This window comes from Ammospiza nelsoni, chromosome Z (genome assembly GCF_027579445.1).
Source record: "Ammospiza nelsoni isolate bAmmNel1 chromosome Z, bAmmNel1.pri, whole genome shotgun sequence".
NCBI classification, from domain to species: Eukaryota; Metazoa; Chordata; class Aves; order Passeriformes; family Passerellidae; genus Ammospiza; species Ammospiza nelsoni.
Genome location: NC_080669.1, coordinates 17,948,240 through 17,972,113, shown reverse-complemented (window position 1 = coordinate 17,972,113; position 23,874 = coordinate 17,948,240). Strand labels below are relative to the sequence as shown.

Here is a 23,874-nt window from a genome sequence, read left to right as displayed (position 1 = left end):
GGCAGGAGGTGAGGAAGAAGAAGCAATTTGAACCTGGTTTTGTATAATAAAATAGTTCTAATCTGGAAAAGTATCTGTTGTGCAACCCTGTCCCTTTCCAAGGACGAGTGCTCGGTGAACCTGTAAATTGACTGTTCCTGTGACTGGGGCTCCCAAACGCCTCTTGCCCACATCGGCAGGAGACGCGAAAGTTTCACAGGACGAGAACTGTGGCTGTTCCAGAAACACCTGCATTCCACCGCCCGTGCCCGAGGCAGCGTCCGCGGCCGGCCGGGCTCTGGCACGGAGCGAGTGCGCGGGCCGGGCACGCGTGGGGTCGGCGGGCCGGGCCGGGCCGGGCCGGGCCGGGCCGGGCCGAGCGGGGCGGGGCGGGCACACCTGGGCCCCGCCCGCGGAGGCGCGCAGGCGGAGCGGGGGCGGAGGGAGCCCAGCTCGTCCCGTCCCGTCCCGTCCCCTCCCCTCCCCTCCCCTCCCCTCTCCTCCCCGTCCTCTCCCCTCCCCGTCCCGTCCCGTCCCGTCCCTCTCCGCTCTGCTCTGTCCCGTCCTTCTCCGCTCCGCTCTCCTCTGCTCTGTCCCGTCCCTCCCCGTCCCTCTCCGCTCTCCTCTGCTCTGTCCCGTCCCTCCCCGTCCCACCCCTCATTCCTCCCTCCTTCTCTCCCCTCCTCCCTGCCTCCCTGCCTGCCTGCCTCCCTCTGTGCGCGCCGGCGGCGGCGGCGCCGCGCTCCCTCCAGCCGCGCCCGCGCAGCCCCCGCAGGTAAGCGCAGCCAGCGCAGCGCGGCGGGCCCGGGGCGGAGCGGGGCAGGGGTCCCGCCATTCTCGCCCGCGGAAAGGTGCCCCTTCCCATTCCCCCAGCGCTCCGTGCCCACGGCGCTCTTCGCCTGCTCCCTTTGGCTGTTTCGCTCGTGTTTCCGAACCCGCTCCCGTCCCGCGGCGCGGCTGTCGCGGTGCTCTGCGGCGAAGGGCTCCTCCGGGATGGGCTCCAATGAGTTCGAGGCGTCGGGTCAGGCTGCTGTTCCTGCTGGGCTGACGTCTCCGGGGCTGGCGTGGAATAAGTGATGGGCACTTGTTTGATTAAGGAGTACTAACAGGACTCACTTAGGGGCTGCCCTCATATTTTTCTTTTTTCCTTTTTTTTTTTTCCTCTCGTCACCCCTTCCACCCCGAAATCTCTTTGGATTTATTTGTACCAAACTAAGGCAGTGGAAAAAGTCCTAGATAAAAAATGGTTGCCACCTCTCTCTCCTGACTTCAGTCCTTCGGACGAAGAGCCTGCTCAAGTCCGATGGGAGCAGTGTCGGTGTATCCATGATGTTTACAAAGGTAAAGGACGGGAGAAGATGAATGACAAGCACAAGGGTGTGATTTATTAGAGAAAGACAGGGAGCGGGGGGGGAGCAGGAGGGAAGCTGGAGGACAAAAGCCGTTAGCAAACTGAAGTGAGAAGACAGAGGTGGAACCAGAGGGACCAAGTTTTTTCCTCTCACTTCTTTTCCTATGTTCTTTTAAAATAGCTCCACAGTGGGAACGATACCAAAAAACTACTTCCTATGGAAATATGTGCAAAGTTTTCATTATCACAGAAACGTTGGAATGTCTAAATTTCATTTTCTCGGGGATATCTCTGTGAAACAAACTCACACCTTCACAGATTCAGTTGTCTGTGAATGTTAGAAGCTGCCTAAAGCCCCCCTTTCTTCTTTTTTTTTTTTCCCATCCTTATTTGCTCCAGGTTTGTGTTGGTTTTCTGTGCGTCTTTTTCTTAATTGTTGTTGTTTGCTGTTTAGTTGGCTTTTTGTTTGGTTGGGGTTTTTTTGAAGTTTCAAGGCAAAATAACTTGGGGAGACCCTGTAGGCAACTAGTTTTCTCGAAGTGTGGGGGAATTGTTTTAGCAATATTTAGCAAAATTGTTTTAGCAGCAACGTTTTCGCTGCTAAGAACTGCTGCAACTCTTATCTTTTCAAAGAAAGTTTTTGCATGCTAGTTCAGGTTTGCAGCGTTGTACCATTTGGTCTAAAATGAATCACTTTCAGGGCTGGGAGTCATGTTTCAATTTGGCGGCCGGGGCTGAGTGCCGTGCAGCCTGTTACTCCTGTGTGAGGATGGGCTATACGGCAGCACTAAAATAATATTTCTGGCAATTTCAGCAGTGGACTGAAGCAATAATGTGTGTGCACAGGCGTAAGTGAAGCTCTGCCCTGCAGCTTGCTATTACTGGCTGTAGGCGTGCCGCGTGTTTTTCCTTAACTGATATGGGCTCGGACTTACAAAGCAACTTGATAGGCCTGTGTTTTACTGTTGTTTTTATTAAATATTAACCACACAAAATTAAATGCTGTTCTGCTCCAGAGTAGCTTGACGCTGTCTCATCCTGTGCAGTTGTTCATGAAAGGTGATTGTTTTCCTTTTTCTATGGCAAATAACTAGGGAAATGTTACTTAGGAATACTGGGAAGCGCTGCTGCATGATCAGTGTGGTGCTGTCTCTATCTCTCCTTATTACAGATTGCAGTAGTTAGACCCTTGGCTGCTATAAACCTTGTTCTGAGAACTTAGCAGTAGCGGTGCTGGTTGAAGAGAGGAAAACATTGGCTGGTGTCTGCTTTCTCTTCCTTTGCTCTTCAAAACAAATATTGAGGGTCAAAAGGTTAAACAGCTTTTGAGACGAACCACATGGAAAATGCAAAATTAAAGTAATGCTACACTGCGTACCCAGCTTTAATATGTGAACTCCACGTGTGAGTAACAGACAGTCTTATCACTGTGAGCAAAAATACTTTATGGTCATGTGGTTTTCATCAGTAGCTCTGGAAGATTGTAGCTAAAATATAATTCCTTCTCTGCTTAAAAATGGGAAGAATAAAAATCTGACTTTAACTTGGTCTTATAGTTTACACAGTTAAACTATTTGGGGAATCCAGGAGAGGCTGATGAAGAAACTGTTTTGCTCTGCTTTGTACTTGCATGGGATTCACTTTGATATCACTGTGATGAGCTCTTTATAACACATTAATGAATGGTTTGCTGTTTCTCAGTGGCTTGTCTATATTGAGCTTGCTCTGTCTCATATTCAGAGGTTTAAATTAAAAGGCAGGTAATTCTTCTGAGCACTTTATCCCTTTGGGAGACCACCAAAGGAATATTCCCTTTGAATACCCAGCACTTTGAGCACTCTCAGAGGTGAGCTGCCTTCTCCAGATGTCAGAAGAGCTGGCTTTGAGCACCTCTAGGTGGTGACCTGCCAGCACTTACTGAGCACTGTTGCTGTGTATCTGGCTTTTTGTATCATTTGGATGCAGAGAAAATAGAATGCAGCTCTTTTGCCATCAGGTGAGTGGGGAACCCTTCACAGGCCATGACTTACGGTCTTGGTAATGCTCAAGGATATGTGGAAGAATTTGAGAGTGGTAACCAGTACTGTGTGGCCGTTGTCCTTTTCATTGCTATTTCCCTCACAAAATTAGAATTTGCTACACAAGTGCAATTTCCTCCCTTTCAGAAAGAAAAGTGCATGCAATTTAAGGGACGCTTAAATACAGCTTAAATCCATCTAAATGGGATATTTGAAGAGCTCCTGCTACACATAATGCCAAGGGAAAGATGCATACAACTGTTTTACTGAAAGAGGAATAGAGCAATCAATATTTGATCCTTCCAGCATCTTTAGTTACTGGATTAGTTCTTTATATGTTGTGCATTTCACTACTTCATCTTTCACAATGGGCTGTATTATTTTTTCTATCTGTTTAGTAGGGTGAAAAGAAAACCAACTTTTGAGAAGATAAAGTATGTCTTTTCTTTTTCCGTCTTCTCATGTCCTTTTCTTTAAGATTACTTTCAGTTTAGGTATGGTCCTCATTTGTTGCCTTATGAGTTTTGATAATTTGAAGGGAGAACACTGCCCTCCAGAAATGTTTGATCATGAGGGACTTGAGGCAGTAGTGGCTTCAGCTGGCAGGGGTTATGTAGCATCTGATGTGTTTTTGACTTTTCCAGATGTCACAAGGTGGTACCGTAGAGATTTGGCACTGCTGAGGAGTGCCACATGAGGGCTAAACTTACACACTTCATGTTTTCTCCCGTGTGTTTTTCTTCATAGCTAAAGCAGAAGCTTAAGGTTTCATCCATGGCCCATAAATGTCAATGGCAAAATCTGTATTGGCGCTGAATTACTTTGGATCTGGTGCAAGGCTGATGGGTTGCTTTGACAGAAATACAAAAGTATTCCCAGGGCAGAAGAAGGTTCTGTCAAGGAAGTGAGAGCTGCTGTTCTACTTACATGTCAGGGTACTTGAATTTTGGTTTTCTCCATTTATATTTCAAGCTTAGTTTTTTTAACATGTAGAAGCATTGCCTGGGCATTCTTGCACTTTCATGGATGTATTAATATATGTGATGGTGAACATCTGAATGTCTGGTACCTCGGTTTGATTTTTGTCGAAAGTAGGGGAGAATTCTGAGAAGGGCCTGTCTTTGTGTACCCAGACCTCTCCTTCTCACCTCCATTGGTGTTTCTTGACTGCCTGACAGGCTTTCTGTACTCCCAAGCTGATTAACAGCACACCTGGCTTGCAAAATCTTGGTAATTGCTTTTTTAAATGCATTTTTAAATGGCTGGTGTCTCTAATTGTTGAAATACTGTTTCTATTTGTGCAACATTGAGCAACCAGAAAAGAAAAGACCCTATGTGCTGGTGCTGGTTTGGGTAGTATATGTGTGTCCCCATCTCACATGGCAACTCTGTGACCATGGCATTTCTCTTATAAGCTCTTGACAAACAGCTTTGAGGCGGTTAAGGCATTGTATTTCTCCTCAGAGGAACAATAGCCTAGCTTGAATTAGTGCAAAGTGTCCAGAATTTCTGGATAGGCACAGCCTGGAATGGTGTGTGGATCATGCTTTTTTCAGTCCTGTCCTGATTTCCTACTGGATCTGGGTCCTTCTTGACCCAGATACTGTAGGCAGTTAGGTTAGTGCACTTAAAGAGGAGAGCACTGGTGCCTTTTCCCCAGAAGTAAAGATATATTTCTTCTTAAAAAGAAAGTGTATCTTCTCCCTTTGCTTGTGGCAGGCCAAAGCAGCCACAGACTTGCAGGGCTGCTGTGGTTCAAGGAGTCTGGGTAAGGCATGCCTGCCCCTGCCAGCAGCACAGCCAGAGAGGGAGAACCACATCCCTCCTCCTCAGGCCACTCCCAGGATAAATAGCCTGGACAGGTTTCTGGCCTGGGGTGTGTGCAGAGTGTTTTGCTTTCCAAGTGCCTTGAAGATTTGTGCTCTTTGATGGATAATGGCCTGGCTGCTGGGGAAACAGGAGCAAAGGGGTGTGCCTTACTGTCTCCCACTCATGCACTGCAATGTGGTCTGCTGCTGAAATGATGGCAGGCAGTGTGGATCAGTGGCACAAGAAGTTGCAGAAGTGGGGAGGCTGGATCTCTTTTAGAAGGAAAAGTATTTTAGGAGTGCAGATACTGTAATGCACATTACTATATGTAGGTTTTTGTGCCAACTGAATTACCTTTATTTTAGACTTACTTAACTTGAGAGGAATTGGAACTGCCTTTTTTTTTTTTTTTGGCTTCCATGTGATATACTCTAGATAAAATTCAGAGGTCCTTTTATTTTCTTTTTAAAAATACAAAGGTGATAAATATGAGAGACCAGTAGTATCTCTGTGGTTTTGCTTCTTAGTGTGACTAAGAGGAAAACACCTCCTGAAGTGGGTTTTTGAAACTGCTGAAAAAAATGTCTGTGAGTTTGATAGTCATGTATGATAATGCTCAGTTCAGTGTGAGCCTCATGTTGCCATATTACAGATCATTCTGGCTTTTCTGTAGGAATTTACATGCCACAGTGACCTTTGGAGTAGGATGGATTTAACAGGCACTAAATGCAATACATCCATTTTTTTGCCAGCTAGAAAATGTATTGCATATTGCAGTGCTTGCAGGAGCAAGCCTGAAAGCACTGGATTGACATCAAAGGCAAGATCTTTCTGTACAGAATGCTGGAGATTGTGAGAGGGGTAAAAATCTGGCAAAGGAAATGCATACTGTTTTTCATTGCAAGCCCCTTTCCCTCCCTCCTCCCCATCTTTTTAGGGTGTGTATGGCAGATATGAAATGGTGCTGGTACATTATTTATGGGAGCAGAAGTTTTCCTTAGAAATATTTTTGCCATTTGAGGAGGATTGTTTTCACCCTCCTCACCCAAAATATAGCTAAAGTAGCATCCGTGTTTTATTAAGAAGAAGTTAACTACAGCGATGAATGTTGGATGAGTATTGAATGTTTACAGCATAGAGAAATTTGTATCTTCTTTGATTAAGTGGGTGGTTTTTTAATAGCAGCGAGCTGAACGTGAGCTCTAGCAAAGACTTGCCAGAATCCAAGCAGAGAAGAGAGATGCTGTACAGGTCACACCTGTTTTTAAGGTGGTTATACCTCAGGTTGGTGTTTGTAGGAAAAGAGAAAGGCTGATAAACTATCAAGCTTTCATAGCTACACAGCTTTTGAGTGTGCCAAGTGTTGTTTTGTCTACTGTGAAGGGGTTTTGATAAAGAGACTGTAGCTCCTGGATTTCATTAAGTGTTTAGTCTTTGATAGTGCAGTCTGTTTCTGACCTGTTGTGGTTGTCGGATCTGCCAAACAATGCCCTGAAGCCTTCAGCTGCTGCTGGTGACAGAGCAAGGGAGCTGGGATGGCATTGCAGGGCTGCAGTGTGAGAAGGACAGCGTGCCTTGCCCAGCCAGGATGTGGGTGTCAGGGTGGGTGTCATGCCGCGCACAGCCAGGGTGCTTGTGCAGAAGAAAACTCAAGTTTGTTTGCTGCTCAATCCTGAATCAGCGTTGCTGGTGTCAGGTGAGGTGGAAGGGCTGAAGGAGGGGTGCAAGGCTCTGGGTGTGCCACCAGTGCAGCATTCACTGTCCCTTCAGCTCACAGCACAGAAGCCCAGGGGGTGCTGAGCACCCCTGCCCTCCTGCTGCTTTGGATCAAGGACAAGCAAATTGTCAGTGGCACCAGCTGCTGCCAGAGGGATGGCTGGTGGCAGGAGGCCTCGGGGAGGAGTGCAGGTCAGTACCTGAAGCCAATGGCAGTGGCAGGAAAAGGTCACCTTGCCCCTAGATGTTGCCTTGCACTGGGAGGGATTGTGGTGGTCGTTATTGTGGTCAGGTTTTTTTTTGTTTGTGTGTCTATGTTAGGTGTTCACTGACTCTCTCGGTGGGATCTGTTTTCTTGTGGCTACTGTGTATTTTTTAACAATCTCTTACTGCAACAGTGGTGTCACTTCTGGAGCGTGGAGCTTTCAAGGTTTCGTGGTTGTGTTACCATTTTCACAGTTACTTGTAACCAAATATGAAGTTGCAAAGGGTGGCAGTGTGTATGTGTGCCTGACTCTGGACACTTCCGATCTCTTTCATTGATACTCCAGCTAATGTGAGTCAATTGTGTGCTTTTGTGCATAATTGAGTTGTTGTTTCAATGTCTGTTGTGATTGTTGTGTTTTCAGTGATTGTCTGTAGGGACTGGATCAGTATTACAGTGATTGTAGGGGCTGGATCATATTTTACAAGATATGTACAGTCCTCTTGTGAGTTGCAGTGGAAGGGGTTTCATGTGGTTGTGATGCTGTAATGTAGGATGTAAAGGGGAAGTTGGCTACCTTGCCTAAGGTTGTGCTTATAGGAGTAAACTTCATAGGATGTTTCTGTACTTGCATGCTAACTTTGAATATATAAAACTAATTATTGAAGTAAAAAGCACTTGGGAAATTGGGAGGGGAATGTTAGATACAGAAGCATAAATTCAGACTGATAATGATCAGTTTGTCAATCCCAAAGGAGGGTAAAGTGCAGCAAGGTCTGTATTACTACTCTGTTGCATGTCAGTCACTATTGCACTTGGAAGATGTCTTTGCAAATGTGTACACAGCCCTGCTAAAGTGTTGCAGTTGTACTGGCAAATTATTAGTACAAGAGAATAACCTGAACATTTCCTGCATCCATCTGAGAATGTCTACAGGAATTTCTGTCTTGTCAGGATGAACCAGCCGACTAGTAAGAGCATGATGTCCTGTGTGCCTCAGTGCCACTGGGATGTACTAGGAGTGGTGTTTGAGCATACGTTAACCATCCACATAAGCATTAGATTTGGTAGAGGAGCAAAGCCTGGGCTTTCAGTGAAGAATTCATTGGGATTTTCAGCTGTTTCTATCCACTTTTGTCTCCCTGATTGTTGTTACATTCCTGTAGACACAAGTCCAATGCACCAATAGGTCATTGCCCCTTCATTCTTCTTGCCAAGGAAATGTAATTCCCTAATTGTTTTCCTGAGATACTGCAGCAGGACAAACAACTTCAGGGAAATGGATGTGTGGATAGGTACCCAGCATTCAAGGAGTATCATCTTGAATGTGACTTGTACTTGAAATGTCTATATTATAAATGTCTATTGAGTTTGTTGGTCTTTCTGTCTTTCCTTTTCCCTTCTGTCCCACCCAAAGATGTGTCATATGTGGAGGCCAATTCTGTGGAACTGAGCCAGGTATCTTTGGGCTGCCCTGGGCATGGTTTTTGCATAGGGCTTTGAGAGCTAGCAACATTTCAGAATTGTTTTGCTTCTCCTAAATATTTTGGTGGAACTGCTGAAAACTTTACCTCAGAGCAGTGTATTTCCCTGTACAGAAGCCTTGCAAACAAAAGAAGTCTTTTCTGAATTAGTGTTTCCGCCCCTAGTATTTTAGCTGCATGTTTACAGTAGTTACAGTGTCCTATTTCATAAGTCCATGCTAGTGGGACTGGAAACTGACTGAGACTTCAGGGTATTACTATAATCAGAACAATCCTGGTATTAATGAATGGACTAAAAATGGGTCTTTAGAATTATTCAATTTTGCAAACAGTTGATAGGAATAGCATAGGTTAATGCCTGCTTCTCCAAGAAGTACAGTGTGTTTCTGTTTCCTGCCTTGGATTGCTTAAGTTTCACATGCAAAAGCATCCTAGGAGGTTCAGCCTAGAGGAAAAAAAATTCAGTGGGAGATGTGCGAGCTGATGACAATCTGATGACAGGAGGGAATTATAAGATTTTAGAAAACGTAAATGCCTTAAAAATAATATGCCTGAGCAAAGGTTTATGCCACGGTCTTGCATATTTCCATCCCCAACATCTCTTCCACAAAGTTTCTTGCCATCAGTTGCACAGATTTTTATGACCAAGTTCTGTTTGAGAGACTTGTTTACAGCTTTTTCAGTTCTTCATTCTAAATTGTTCCTAATATGCTATGAATATTAGGAGGGGATCTCTGTGGGGATCTTTGGTGTAATTTTTGTGTGAAAACAGTTACTTTTTCCCTCAGAAGAGTGGCACAAAAGTGCAGGAAGAGCTTTGGCAAAGAAGCCACACTGTGCTCCTTTGTGCTCCACATGAGAAAGGGGATGGGGGGGAAATACTGAGTTTTCTTGGAGCTCCTAAGATGAGTTAACATTTCTTGGTAGGAAACCCGAACGTGCGCTCGCCATGCATCTGCCTCTTGCGATTGCACCAGTAGTCGTTCTGTGCTCTGTGTACTCCTCTGACTGTTCCTCCTGTGGTTTGATTAGCTTTCTTCCCAAGACTCTGCAAGTGCCATCTCCTGCTTGGATAAGCTGTGTCTCCACTAGAGGGGAGTGCCAGTATTGCTGCAGTGGGAAATCTTGAGGATTTGGTAAGTTAGGGTGCTCTATTCTTCCTTCTCACCTGGCAGTGTTGCCCGTTGGGTTAAGTGGAGTATTCTTGGAAGAAGGCTGCTGCAAGACTGAAGGCAGCAGCTGACCAAGTAGTAGTGTTGGGTTGCTCCAAAACACTGTACTGCCAGCATGTCATAGTGCTTTTTGGTACAGAATTATAGAAGGATTTGGGTTGGAAGGGACCTTAAGGGTCAGGTAGGTCCCAGGCCCCTGCCACGAGACCAGGTTGCTCAAAGAGCTGTGCAGCATAACCTTGAACAGTTCCAGGGATTGAGGTATCCACAGCTTCTCTGGGCAACCTGTTCCCGTGTCTCATTACTCTCAAACGAAATAATTTATTCCTAATATTAATTTTTACATATCCTTTTTCTTGGACAATTACCCCCTGTCCTATCACTACATACCCTTGTCTCTTTCCAGCTTTTTTTTATGAGCCCTCTTTAGGTACTGGAAGGTGCTATAAGAACCTTGACTTCTCCAGGCTGAACAACCCCACTCTCTCAGCATGTCTTCATAAGAGAGGTGCTTCAGCCTTCTTGTCATTTCTATGGCCCTCTCTGAACTTGCTCTTTCTTCTGCCCAGAGATCCAGAGCTGTATGCAGCACTCCAGGCGGGATCTCCTGAGAGGGGAGTATGAGGTTGGCTGACCAAAGAGAGGCCACTCAGTAGTGGGAGGCTGAAAATCAGACCCAGCATGACTAAGTGTGTCAGGGATGAGAGCAGCTGTGCATGGGCCTCAGGCTTTGGTGTCATGGACACAGCTGGTGTGTGCAATTGCGGCATGCCTAAAAAGTCTGGTTTGTGGGTGGATTTCAGTACGTTCTCCTTTTGTGGCCTGGATCCCTTGAACTTCTTAGTTTATTTGTGTGGTCACAAAAAAAGTCTTAGTGGTTCCCAAGTAATGCTTTATGGCTTATGCTTTTGTTACAAAACTGTCTGAAGGAGGCTTTGAAGTGTGTATGTGTTAAAAGTTTGTACCCATGCTAATGTGCACCAAGATCCAAGGGAAGAGCTGGAGGCAAACTACTAGTTAGTTCTTAGTTTCTTTTTTCTTTAAGAATAATCCATTGATATTCAGTTGTGCTTTTGTCCAATAGGACTGGGTTTTTTGCCTTTCTTACTCTTTAACAGAGCTGCAAAATGAGTTTATCTAAAAAGTGGTGAGACGGACTAGGTAGTGCTCGGACACTAACCTTTCAGTCATCACATGTGTCAGAAGATAGGATTTTTTGGTTTTGTTCTGTTTCTACATCAACTCCATTCTGCCTCCTGGCTTTCTGTTTTCACTTGAATTCATAGCATCTCCCAAATATTCTGATTGAATATTTGTTGTTTGTGTTGGGCATTGTATATACTGAGGACTTAGAGAAGCAGAATAATCACTGAAGTATGGTGTGAATTTACAACAGCCTACTTAATTCATGTGACCTCTTGCAAGCACTAAGAGCCTGTCTGCTAAACAAAACTCAGAGCTAATCCAAGTCAATTCTTAAAGTGAATTAGTCAAGCTGTGAGCTAATCCTCTGTATTTACCTGCTTGTTCAGATAGCCAGAAGCCTAAGTTGCTTTAAACTTCACGTGATAATTGAAAGGGGAAGGGTCAGAGGAAAGGTGATGAAGTCTTGGTGTTTTCTTCATATCTCTCCCTTCAGGGCGTATTTCAGTTGTGCTTTACATTTATAAATCTTGTATTCATGGAATCATCAGCGTAAGCTATCCAAGGCCAAAACCCAGTACTCTGCTGCTGTTCTCTACTAAGCATCCCTGACAGAGCCTGCTGCTGCTCCCAGGGTATTTTGTGAAGTCTGTTACTTCTTGATCATCCATAAAAACTATTCCACAAAAAGTCCAACCAGTTGAGTTGGTGTACTTTAAGCAGCAGGGACCATGATGCAGACTGTGAGGACTAGGAATCCCTGTCGACCTCTGCCAAGAAATTAGTAACCAGTCCCAATTTTACAGCAGGGATTCACAAATCCTGGGTGTATTGTTCTGAGCATACCAGATATTTGCATAATGGACAAGAAGTAATTCCCTTTCATTTGTCAACAGCAGGATTTTTGTTGTCTTGAGCTACTGGGTTTGCTCCCCCTCCATTTTGACAAGATCAAAGGTAAGATCTTATTTCTGGGTCATTGCTGTCCATCAGATAAGTTTGTTTGTGGCCTTGGGAAAGAGCAGTGACATGAGAATAGGGAATTTAAATCCTGCCGTTAAGATAATTCTTTCTTATTGTTAAATCTAAGCTCTTTCAAATTTCTTTCAGGTTAACTTTGCAAAATACAGCACTGTGGAAAGTATCTGGAGAAGAGTCAGTTGAACCAATGCAGATGTTGCATAAATATTTCTGAAGGAGCATGACTGTTATTTCTGGTTTGAGGGGTTGATAAATAGTTCCTGTGTCTGCACTGGTGGTGGCCTGAACCATGTTAAGCTATTGCCTTTGAGTCTCTAATGTATTGTTGTGAGTGAGGGGAATAGTTGGCAGATTTCTATTTCAGATAAACTAAATTAAACTCATGTTTGTGTATCATTGGTCATGGCACATGTAGATCTATACTGAGGTGGTGCCTTTGTAATTTGGGATTTGAAGTTTGGCATGCTTAATTGTGAACTTCGTTCGCTTCAGCATTTCCAGATTATTGTATTTTGTGGTGGTTTATTCTGCCTGAAGATTGAACATCTGTTTTGTGGATGTGGGGTAAAAAGGAAGTATTTGTTTTAAGGCTGGCCCCCCCCAAAGCTGCTTAGAGAATTGTGACACTTTGTTATCATCCAGATGTTTTTTTTTACCTAGCAAAAGGATATTGCCTGAATGTTTAAATACAGACTTGTTTCAGAAGAGTGCCAGCCTTCTGCTACTTTTCTGAGTTTAAAACAAAAGGCGGAGTTTACAAATGGAGTCTCTGTTGCTGGTCCATGGAAGTGTTGAATTTGTTATTTCTTCTTGGAAACAAATATTAAAATTCTTTTTGTAAGTTTTTTAGGAGATTAAGTTCTTGTGCTTTTTCTGCTGAGAAGTGATAGTTTGGTGAAAAGTATCCTGATTTCTGGTATAGCTAGAATCATAATCATACAATGGCTTGGAAGGGACCTTATAGATCATCTAGTTCCATGCCCCTTGCTATGGACAGGGGCACTTTCCCTAGACCAAGTTGCTCAAAGCCCCATCCATCCTGACCTTAAACACTTCCAGGGATGGGGAATCCACAGTTTCTATGTGCAACCTGCACCAGTGTCTCACTACCCTCACAGTAGAGGATTTCTTCCTAATATGTGACCTAAATATTTGACTACTCTCTTTCAGTTGGAATCCATTCCCTCTCCTCTTGTCTCTACATGCTCTTGTAAAAAGTCCCTCTGTCTTTCTTGAAGACTCTCTTCAGGTCCTTGTAGGCTGCAAACAGGTCACCCTGCAGCCTTCTGTTTTCCCAGCTGAACAATCCCAATTCCCTCAGTCTTTTCCTGTAGAAGAGGTGCTCCATACCTTGCAACATGTCCTCTGGACAGTCTATCAGGTCCATGTGCTGGGACCCCCGAGCTGGATGCAGGGTTCCAGGTGGAGCAGAATCCCCTCCCTGCCCTGCTGCCCACGCTGCTCTGGATGCAGCCCAGGGCACGTTTGGCTCTCTGGGCTGGGAGTGCCCATGGCTGGCTCATGCCCAGCCTCTCACCCACAGCACACCCAGTCCTGCTCACAGGGCTGCTCTCCACCCATTCATCCCCCAGCCTGTGCTGATACTGGGAGTGTCCTGACCCCGGTGCAGCACCTGTTCTTGGTCTTGTTAAACCTCATGAGATTCCCATGACTCCACTTCTCAAACTTTTCCGGATCCCTCTGGATGGTATCTATCTGCAAATTTGCTGAGGGTGTACTCTATCCCTGTGGCTATGTCATTAATAAAGCTGATACAAAAGCCTTTGTCCACTGTTATCTTCTTTAATTATATTAATTAATAAGCAAAATAATAATGAGAATGTATTTGGAGATAAATTCTGTCCACTACCCTTGCAAATCCAGTGCTCTGAATAATTTTAATGAGCATCTCCTTGCTCTGTCACTCTTTTTCTCTCTCTCTTTTTATTTTTTTTTTCTTTCTAATAACAGAAGAGACAGAAGAGGACAAAAGCATGCACCATACTTTCTTTTATACACACATGTGCACACAGTGCTGGCAACAGTTAATAATGTATCTTAAATTATGAGCTATCTATGGTTACTTTGAACTTTTCTGCCTCTTTGTTAACTAGTTCAAATTTCATGTCTGTCAGTAGAAATAAACAATTTCAAAAGAGTTTCAGAAACTGTTTTGAAATTACTTCTTTTAGGAGTACTTGATACTATATATGTCAGTATGATGAAAGTGTATGTTTTGAAAATACAGTCACATGACAGCAACTTCATTGTGGTTGTGCTGTGAGAGACCATCCATATTGTAGTGGCTTGTTTTCATAAGCCTAAGCAGGCTGGCATTATTCTCCTTGAGTTTGTGTCTAGCTGTATTTTTCCTCTTTATTTTCTTTGATTCTGGAAGTTTAAAGTAGTGAGATAATATTGAAATCAGATGATTGCATGAATTATTACTCTGGAATCTTCCTAGTTCTTTAAGTCTCTTTTACTTGAAATGCAAAAATTAAAAATTACCTTTCAGGAATATCTTCCTGTTCTGGTATTTACCAATTACAAAAACACTGTGGAGCTGCTTCTTCATTTCTTGAAGATGGTGCTGTGACTAGCAGAGATGTTTTAAAGCAGTTTTTGTATGTCTGTGTGTTCGGTGTGATTATTTTTACACTGACCTGTTCATTGTGTTGAAGAAGCTCCTAATAATTCCCAAGAGATGTGCATCTACCAGCCAGCATCCCTTGCATTAAGGGAGATGCTTACTTTTCCCCCAGAGAGTGGGAAGCAGTTCTCCAGCCTTAATGAGTGGCAAAGGAACAATCATCTCTAAGCAATTCCTAACGAGCAAACACTTATGGAAGTCATTAGTCATTAGTAGAAGCTAGATTATGACTGAAGTAGTTCTAGGGGTGCTGGACAGTAATGGGAAGGCAGACTGATGTGTTGGCTTTAAAGGGCAAACTGCAGGAAAATGAGAAAACTGAGGAAGCCATGCAGAACTATTTTTGAGTTCTCACAAAGTTCTGCTTTTCAGAGAAGTACAAGGCTTCAGTAGAAGATGAGATATCATTCTGGGTTGAAAAAACAGCAACAAAATGCTCCCCAAGAGATGGGTGTGGAATAGATACAATATGGAAATAATCAGGAAAGGAGGTTTAGCAAGTGAGAGAATTGCACAGAATGGTGCAAACTGACCTAGGTCAGGGAAGTACGGAAAGGATTCTGGAAAAGGACAACTTCATAAAATAAGTGAAAGTTTGGTCTGACTGCAGATGAGAATAAGTGCCTCAATCTGCAGCAGAGAAAAAGGAGTCCCTGCTGTGTTCAGCAACGAAAAGGAGTATGAGTCAGTTTTTGAGAGCATAGTCATGACAGTTCTAGCAAAAAAAAAACTTGAGATATTACACTCCTAATTTTCTATTGTCTCTTTTCCGTTATTTTGGTTAATTTCTCTTCATCAGTATGCAGAAAAACTTGGTGGATTAGCCTGCTGCTGATGTGAATCCAGTTTGTATCATAACTGCCATGACTTAGGGTGAATGTGTTCATGACTTCACATGTTACAATGTCATATCCTATGGGTTTGTCCTTTCAAAGGATTCTTTCTGTCACTTAATAAAATGTGACATTTTCTTTTCCCTCCAAAAACCCCAAAATAACAAAATACACAATACTAAGACAAAAACAATTCCTGAAAGAATTAACATCTTGTAATTTTGGGAATAATCTACTCACTTAAGATCATCTGGAGGTCCTTTCTGGGGCGGGACTTCAGAGCACATAGAGGAGAAGGGTAGGCATGTGTAGTTTAATTACAGACTCTTGAGCTGTCTGCCCTTTGGTAGAACCCCTGTCGTGACTGTGGTCAGTCTGCTTTTGTCATCCTCAGAAGGGGTATCAGGTAAATTAGAGTGGCATATGGAAAAGATTACCCTGCAAGGTAAAGGCTTGAGGATATTGTTCCATCTACTGGTTTGTTTGGTTATTTTCATTGCAAATCTGGGGAGAGGGGTTTCTGTCCTTCTATATATTCAGATTGCTCTTCTGCTTTAATTTGGGGATGTGGGCAGGCTCTCTAACCTTGCCCTGGTGGGGTCACTGTGAAGGTTCCTTTGCTGAACCACCTTCTTTGTGACAGCAGATGATCTCTCTGAGGGAGTGCAACTGCATGATGATACTATTTTATTGTTGTAAATTAATTCAGTGCATGATAAATTGTTAAGGTGATAGATCATCTCCCTAATCTTAGTGTGGAGAAAGAGGACGGTTTCAGACCACATTCCCTCTACAGAGTTCATGAAACTAGCTTGGTTAAGGAGGCTCCACCTGGGACAAGTATGCTGAACTTGCAGGCTCTATTCTGTCATGGGAAGCCTTAGGAGCAATCTTGTAGTGCTTGTATTATTGAAGCCAGAACAATGATCTTCCCCAGATTAGCCACAGAGCTTCTATTCAAAAAGGTTTGAATGACGTAATTATTTTTTTCTTGTTTGAAGCACAGCCTGCACTGTGAATGCAAATGGATTCAATTTGAGAGCCTGTGTGTAATCTTGTGTTGTGGAAGAGTGCACTGAATCTAAGGGCAGTTTTTAAAATTTGTATAGAAATAAATTTATAGCCTCTAATCACTACTGAACTCTTCATCTTTTTTTCCTTACCTAAGAAAGGCTAACAGCTGTATTTTGGAAGTAAAACTGAGGTAATGGAAACTGGAAATCTCTTTTAGCCCCAAGAAGTTGCAAGCATCCCTGCAGCAGCTTTTAAAAACTCTAAAAGTCTTTGAGGTGTACAGGTGTGATTTGGTGGAAGACAGAAGAGAAGATAGGAAACATGAGTTTCTTGTTTTCTTTTTTTCTGGTTAGTAATGCACTTTGGGACTTCTGCACTTTAGTTTGATCTTTAAGTGAGCTCTCATATACGTTTCAGTTTGGGGTTTTTTTGTCAGGTGCTTTTCAGGTACCTGGGCATCTTGAAGTTAAATTTTCCAAGGTGTTGTCTTGGTTTGCTTAAATAAAAGCTGAGTGCTCTAGCCAGCTGATGCTGTTTCAGTGAAGCAATCTGCAAGCTGATAGACAGCTAAACATGCTGCTGGTCTGCTTTTTATGGTGTTCATGGCTAAAGAGGTGGTTGCACTTAATGTTAAGATTAATGTATACTTTTGGGTGACAAATTGCAATCAAAGCAGGCATCATGCCACACAAAAGTAGATGCATTATTTATATGGAAACATAGCAGTAATAAAATCCTTGATTCTTTGTTGTATCACAGAATTACTTCCAAGACAATTGTTTAGGACACTGTCATTCTGAAGGGGCAGCAATGGTGTCAGCATTACCTGTTTTGACATGTTCAGTGATTACGTTTGATCTGTAATTGGGAGAGATTTTTGTCCTGTTTTTCTGATTGTCAAAGTCCTGAGTGCTCAGAGTGCTGAAAACAAAGAAAAAGAATCCTACAAAACCACACACTCATACACAAAAAAACCCCAAAGAACAGAAAAACAAGAAAAAACCAAACCAAACAAAAAAAGTCCCACACACCACAATTTTTCTTTTTATGACAGTGAAACATTCAAAACACCATATTATTCTTGTTGCAGGTCTTCTTCCCTCTCCTTCCCTCCCTTTTAAGCCTCAATGATATTTTGTTTAGGCAGTTTCTGTGTTGAGTATTTATTGTGTCAGTTGGAAAATGGCAATTTTTAATAATTGCTCTGGGTATGTTTGTGCTCAAAAAGTACAATGCTTCATCAACAGCAGGAATTCTGTGAGCAGAAGTGGCCTGGATAGACATTGATGCTGTTGGATTCACATTCTCAGATTGCGAGAGAAAATTCTGATCTCTTAAACAATATCTGCAAGGAATTTAGATTTAATGTCAAAGTGAATGAACTATTGACAACTGCAAAGAAATTACTGGGTCCCTAGGGAATTCCTCCACAGAGACAGGGATTTGATGGAAAAATATTTCTAGATATAAATTTATGTCTAGTTGTGGTTTTGGTAAATATATGCACTGTGTTTTGGGGATGAGGTATTATTTATATAAGCATCTTTTATTCTGTGTAGTTAATGCCTGTCTTTGGTGCACATGTAAGAGCTTTTGCCCCTATATAGCATGCTAGTCCAACAGCAGCATGAAAAATTCACCTTGTTTCCTGTGAGTATCTCAGTTTCTTCTGCAAAAGTGAACAAATAAGCTCAATTTTGTTGTAACTTCAGTCTGATCTTTAGTCTTAAACTTAAAAATCTGGCAAATTTCTTTGGGTTTATTGTAATTTTTGTTAATTTTGTAACTTTTTGTAATTAATACTAAAAGTATCCCACTTTTGATGCTGGAAAATGGCAGAGTCAGGTATGTTTTACTCTCAGTTTTGGTTTGGTTTGGTTTTTATTTCAGTGTTTACAAGGTAGAGATTTCCTATTGTTTTGTCTGAACTTTTGCATATGTTAGAAAATTCCATTCTGTTTTTCTAGAGAGTGAAATTAGACTCAAGAAATGTCTGGCTTTACTGGCAGGGACTGTTTCCAGGGAGGTTTATGGTGCAGCCCAGCGCAGGAAATGTGGTAAGCTTGTCCTTTGCTTTTGGAACTCCCCTTCCAGACTTCCACAACCCCTCTGCAATACTTCACAAATCCATTTTCACAGTGAATTTATTCATTCTTATGAAGAGCTTCCGACTGGGTGAGAAGCTATAGCTCTGTAGTTTTTTCAAGCAGTCTGGCCAGTGATTAGAAGCAGCAGACAGGAAGGCTTGGGGGTGGACATATTTGTAGAACTTCACTGGGATGATGGAGGCATTGAATGTGCTGTAAGAACAGGTGTAACTTGTGCATTTTGTTGGTAGTTGTACCAGTTTGATAGTGAACCACTGAGAGATTCCAAGTTTAATAGGAAAATTGAAATAAAGACAGAAAACACTGGTTTAAACTGACAGAGTCAGAATACAACCTGACACCCTGTTGGTCAGGGTGGTAATAGCTGTCCAGTTAAATGGTGGATGTGGTTCTGTTGAAGTGGTGGTCCTGTAGTAAAGTCTGCTCCTGCTCCAGTGGTGGCTGTGGAGCTCTTGAACTCTGGGAATCCAGTGGTAGATGCTCTGGTGTTCCAATCCTCAGATTATATCCAGGTAGGAATGCTTGGTTCCTCCCTCTGGGCGGAGCGTCTCACAAAGGGATGATGTAATGTATGAGTCATGCAGTGAGACCTTGATGTTCCATTAGCAGAAGATATCCCACAGAGAGAGTGATCAGGGATGAGTCATGGAAGAGATAAAGAGCACTCCCCCAGCTGGTTTTAACAGCTTATGAAAATGGTGATAGAATACATACTTTGGGTTACATTTTGCAGTGTAACCTAAGACAGTAATTGGTCTGAAGCTGTGCTGATTGTTGCAGTCACCACTATTGAACATGCTTAATCAATGCCATATACTAGATCTATTTCAGTACTTATTGCCATGGTAATAGATACTGGATGTGATGACACTCTTTATCCTGCCCTCTGGAGAGGGGTGTCAGGTAATAGAGCCAGGCTAATACCAACCACTATGCAGAATTTGCTCTGTAAAATGTGTGTATTCAAGCACACCCTATCAGCAAAATTTGGTGGGGACCGTTAATTTTGTGCTAGCTTCCAAACTGTTAGTGCATCTGCTGAGGCAAGAGAAACCACAGTCTCTTTGCTCAGACATCAGAAAGTGATGGGGAGATGGTAGGGAGTCTCATTAAATGGAAAAAAGTTGCTCACTGTTGTTCATAAGAACTTTAGGGCAGGTGTACAACAATGGGCTTCACCATCTGTCTGGAAATCTCTTTTATTTCTTTTCTGCTTCTTTTGCCCAATACTGAATCACGGCTATTACCTTTTTGCAGCTCTTTTAAGTACTGAACAGAGTGCTGGGGGTTTTCCTCAGCTGCATATACAATATCCCATGGAAGAGAGAGAAGGCAGAATTAGGAGGAAATTGTACAGATCATAACCACTTCCACTGAAGAATACACTAAATGCAGGTAGCTTGGCTTGCAATCTGCACACACTGAGCTACCTTCATTAAATATATTCAAAACAAATTAGTTTGGCTTGTCCTTATGCTTTGGTGGTATCATGGTTTTTGGTGAAGTAAGCTCAAGGGATCTGCCCAGGAAATTCAGTTTTTAGAAGTAAAATGACAAGATGGACGTTGTCAAATTAAACAACAGATCGTTCATGCAGTAGCCCTTGGGCCAGACAGGATGAGACAGGATGTAAAAAGTGTGCTCTACACTGCAGCCAGGGAGAATGGACCATCCTGGAATCTCTTGCAAGTACCTGGAGAGACTCAAGGACTCAGAACCTGTGGGATTCTGAAGTCAGCAATACAAAGGATCCGAGGCATCCTACAACCTGGCTGAAAAAGCATATCTGGCAGTTTATGGAAGGGATCAATATGCTTCAGAAGTGATTGGCACCAAAGTAAAGCTCCTCCTGGCACGCTGGCTGCCCAGTGCTGGGCTGGATATTCAAAAGGAAAGTCCCTTCCACACTTCATGCCACTGATGCCATGTGGAGTAAGTGGGGTGCACTTGATCACACAGCAAGATCAAATAGGTAATCCAAATCACTGGAAGTAATCATGGACTGGTACAAAAGCAAAAATTTCAGATTATCATCAGAAGTGGAGGAGGAGGTTGTGGTGATGTACTGAGGAGACCTTACCATATTGTCCGCTACCTGAAAATGGGAAACTATTACTCTTTCTTTACTGACAGTTTGTGCCATATCTTACGGGTATGTCAAAAATGAAAAGCTGCTCTATGGATTCCTGTATGGCAAGCTGCGAAGCTGTTGATGGAAAAGTTGGATCAAGTCAGGTTGCAGGGCTTAAAGCCGTCCAGCTGGCTTTGGATATCACTGAAAGAGAGAAGTGGCCAGCGCTTTATCTCTGCACTGACTCATGGATGGTGGCAAATGCTCTGTGGGAACGGCTGGAACAATGGAAAAAAGACAGTTGGCATCACAGAGGGAAACACATCTGGGCTTCTGAATTTTAGCAAGACACCTCTGCCTGGGTAGAGGAGTTGCTGTAAAAGTGTGTGCTGTAGATGCACATGCACCCAAGAGTCAGGCTTGTGAAGAGCATTGAAACAGCAGACAGGTGGATGAACTGCTAAGCCTGAAGTGTCTCAGGTGGATCTGGACTGGCAACAAGAATTGCTTCTGGCTCAGTGGGTCCATAATGCTTCAGATCATCAGAGAAGAGATGCAACACACAGTTGGGCTTGTGATCTAGGGGTGGATCTAACCATGGCAGTACCTCCCAAGTTATCCATGACTGTGAGACATGTGCTGCCATCAAGCAGGCCAAGCGAGTGAAGCCCCTGTGGTACGGTGGGTGGTGGTCCAAGTACAGGTATGGGGAGGCCTGGCAGATTGACTACATCACACTGCCCCAGACACGCCAGGGCAAGCGCTACGTGCTGACCATGGTAGAAGCCACCACTGGATGGTTGGAAACCTACCCTGTGCCTCATGCCACGCCTTGAACACCATTCTGGGCCTGGAAAAGCAGGTGCTCTGGAGGCATGGTAACCCCCCCAGAGAACGGATTGCGACAACAGGAGCCATTTCAAAAACAGACAGCTGGCCCAGAGAGCAAAGGATTGAGTGGGTTTATCATAGTCCCTCCCTATCATGCACCAGTCTCTGTGAAATTTGAGCAGTGCAATGGACTGCCAAAAAACACATTGAAAGCAATGGGTAGTGAGTGGGACCTTCAAACATTGGCATCTACATTTAGAGAAGGCCACCTGGTTAGTTGACACTAGAGGCTCTTATATTGGAGGCTCTACTGTTTGAGTTGGCCCTGCCCAATCCAAACCTCCACATACTGTGGAAGGGGATAAAGTTGCTGTGGTGCATATGAGAAATGTGTAAGGGAAGACAATTTGGATTAATGCTGCCTCAAGAAAAGGCAAACCCATCCATGGATTGTTTTTGTTCAAGAACTGAGTGCACTTGGCAGATAATGCAGAGGGATGGGGAAACATGGTGTGTACCTCAAAAGTATTTGCTTTTTGGGTGAGAAGAGTCTGTAATGTTGGTTGCAGAATGACACTGCCTCTACATGCCATAACTACCAAGGACAATGGGTATGGATGCTCCAGATACAGCAGCTGTCAGCTCCTCACAGAGGCCACAGTCAGGGACTAAATGAACACAACAAACATCTTGGAGGGACGGCCCCTGACTATGGAATTGATACCTGTGTTTGTGTGTATCTGTATATGAACGTGTGTAAGGTTGGAAGGTGTAACACTGGGGCGTGATGCAGATGGCATAGAATAAGGAGTGGGTAGTGCTTGATTTTTGGCCAGGACAGAGTTAATTTTCTCACAGTTGCCGGGAGGTGTCAGAGCCTGGAGCCCTGTGGGCATGCCCAGGTGGTTGTTCTATGGCCCAAAGGGGGCTGGAAGTAAGGGAATCTTGCTTCCAAGAAAAAGGAGAGGCTTGCCGTCAGGAGGAAAAACACAGTCTGTGCATGGCTCATCATCTTAGGGGCAGCATGGCACCAGGTTGGTTTTTCAGCACGTCTGCATGTATATCACCTTCTCTATGTATACTTATGTTATTAACAGTGTTGCTGTTACTGTTTGTATTCTTATCTCACTGCTGTTTCCAGTAAATTGATCTTATCTCAACTTGAGACAGCAGAAAAACACCCGTTGTCCTACCTATCACTTCAACAAGTAGTAAAATGAAATGATAGGCAGGACAAGTCATTGCTGTTGCCCTTCCCTGGATGGCATTCACTTGTCCTTGTGACTGGTAAGGCTGCCATGGTGGGGTGATGTATTTATTTGTGAGCTGAATGAATTAATTGCAAGCAGGATTGTTTAGTGAAGGCTGCCAGAGGCAAGTGATGCCAAATGAATTCTTTCAGATGGCAAAAATTCAGATGGGACATCTGGAAGTGTGACACTTGTGTGAGATCTTTTTCTTACTTTCTCACCTTTTTTACATGGTGTTCAAATGTTTTATTTTCTTTGATGAGTTTACAGAACCTAACCATCTGGGATCAATTAGTGCTTTACACTATGAGCTGAACAGACTTCAGAAATTTCTTTTCTTAGTTTTTCACTTCTTTTTCTTTATGGTGCTCCATAGTAAAAATGTTTGTTTTCTCTCCTTTTTGTTTGACAGACAGTATTCTAAGCATACCTTTGGTTTTGGTTCTGACATTTTTCTCTAAAGTCAGCTTTAACTGTAATTATTTCCCCTGCTTCATTATCCAAAAGTGGCAGCATTTCAGAATTAAGAGAAAAATTTTAAAAGAAACTAACAATGATTGTTGTAAAGTAGGTGCACTGAAACTGCTGCTTTTAAGCATGCCATGAGAAGAACGGAAAAAATTTCTTCTGAGACCATATTTAAGTTACAGTTGTAACAGTTCACATTGATGAGATATGTTGGTTGAGGATTTCAGCCTGTTGATAGAACTTTCCTGTCAAGTTGCAGAAGCTTCCCTAAGAAGCTGATGCTGTTTCCCTCATCTGTCCATAGAAAACTTAGTGAATTTCATAAAATTAGTTCACTTCTCATTTTTTAAATAAAACAGGAAGCCTGAAGGTTGTGTTTGTTCTTTTACTTTGTGGAGACTATCTTGGAGAGATGCTGCAGCTCCATTTTCTGCCCTCCCCATGAGTATAGGAGAAGAAATTTGGAGCAGGGAGTGGAAAGAATGAAAGGTTACTAGCCAGAACTGAGTAGGAAAGAATAGGGGTCACTGGAAAGCTATATAAAGATGGAAAAAGTGATCCTAGAGCTTGGAAGATGAGACAGCTACATGTGACGTAAGGCATGTGGGGATGTGTTGAAATGTGAAGCAGGCATTTCAAGATGATGCTTTTTAAGAAGGAGGAATAATTTCCACAGTGGCGTGCAAAGGCTGACTTTAAATTAACAAGACCAAAAACAAAGACATAACTGAATCAGAAAAGCATGTGGAGCATAACTTTCCTACAGCACTTATCTGTTCTTTCTTGGCTTG

General features: G+C 43.2%; 1 protein-coding gene across 4 annotated transcripts in view; it reads left to right on the top strand.

Moving 5' to 3' along the window:
- Nucleotides 1-619: 619 nt before the first annotated feature.
- The window catches only part of LPAR1 (lysophosphatidic acid receptor 1), a 67,245-nt gene continuing 43,990 nt past the window's right edge, over nucleotides 620-23,874 (top strand). The window contains exon 1 of one of the 4 annotated variants that reach the window (XM_059492607.1): nucleotides 620-754. The gene's annotated coding sequence lies outside the window, so the exon portion shown is untranslated. Of the gene's footprint in view, nucleotides 755-1,283; nucleotides 1,321-6,845; nucleotides 7,066-23,729 lie in introns of those variants that run through there. The other 3 variants (XM_059492608.1, XM_059492609.1, XM_059492610.1) reach the window with 3 other exon arrangements.